The sequence below is a fragment of the Arachis hypogaea genome, chromosome 10 (genome assembly GCF_003086295.3).
Source record: "Arachis hypogaea cultivar Tifrunner chromosome 10, arahy.Tifrunner.gnm2.J5K5, whole genome shotgun sequence".
In the NCBI taxonomy this organism is placed as follows: Eukaryota; Viridiplantae; Streptophyta; class Magnoliopsida; order Fabales; family Fabaceae; genus Arachis; species Arachis hypogaea.
The window spans coordinates 28618175-28619364 of record NC_092045.1 but is presented as its reverse complement, the minus strand read 5'-3'; the positions used below and the strand labels follow the sequence as shown (position 1 = coordinate 28619364).

The window sequence follows — 1190 nt, the reverse complement described above, 5'->3', positions numbered from 1 at the left end:
AGAGAAGCTAAATTACAACAATCCAGAGACAACCTTGCTGAAATTTTCGAACAAGAAAAGGAGATGGCAGCTGAACCCAACAACAATAATGTAAGAAGGATGCTTGGTGATTATACTACACCTACTTCCAAGTTTGATGGAAGAAGCATCTCAATTCCTGCCATTGGAGCAAACAATTTTGAGCTAAAACCTCAACTAGTTGCTCTAATACAACAGAACTGCAAGTTTCACGGACTTCCATCAGAAGATCCCTACCAGTTTTTAACTGAGATCTTGCATATCTGTGAGACTGTTAAGACTAATGGCGTAGATCCTGAAGTCTACAGGCTCATGCTTTTCCCTTTTGCTGTAAGAGACAGAGCTAGAGCATGGTTGGACTCTCAACCTAAAGATAGCCTGAACTCCTGGGATAAGCTGGTCACGGCCTTCTTGGCTAAATTCTTTCATCCTCAAAAGCTGAGCAAGCTTAGAGTGGATGTTCAGACCTTCAAACAAAAAGATGGTGAATCCCTCTATGAAGCTTGGGAGAGATACAAGCAGATGGCCAAAAGATGTCCTTCTGACATGTTTTCAGAATGGACCATGATAGATATATTCTATTATGGTCTATTCGAGTTCTCTAAGATGTCACTGGACCATTCTGCAGGTGGATCCATTCACCTAAAGAAAATGCCTGCAGAGGCTCAAGAACTTATTGACATGGTTGCAAATAACCAGTTCATGTACACTTCTGAGAAGAATTCCATGAATAATGGGACGCCTCAAAGGAAGGGAGTTCTTGAAATTGATGCCCTGAATGCCATATTGGCTCAGAACAAAATGTTGACTCAGCAAGTCAACATGATTTCTCAAAGTCTGAATGGATGGAAAAATGCATCCAACAGTACTAAAGAGGCATCTTCTGAAGAAGAAGCTTATGATCCTGAGAACCCTGCAATAGCAGAGGTGAATTATATGGGTGAACCTTATGGAAACACCTATAATTCATCATGGAGAAATCATCTAAATTTCTCATGGAAGGATCAACAAAAGCTTCAACAAGGCTTTAATAATGGTGGAAGAAATAGGCTCAGCAATATCAAGCCTTATCCATCATCTTTTCAGCAACAGACAGAGAATTATGAATAGAGTACCTCTAACTTAGCAAATTTAGTCTCTGATCTGTCTAAGGCCACTTTAAGTTTCATGAG

The 1190-nt window shown here is 40.1% G+C and overlaps 1 non-coding gene across 1 annotated transcript; it reads right to left on the bottom strand.

Moving 5' to 3' along the window:
- Positions 1 to 462: 462 nt before the first annotated feature.
- LOC112719170 (small nucleolar RNA R71) lies at positions 463 to 566 on the bottom strand. The gene has a single exon (XR_003161483.1). It is a non-coding gene; the product is annotated as a small nucleolar RNA R71 (small nucleolar RNA).
- Between the last annotated feature and the right edge of the window lie 624 nt (positions 567 to 1190).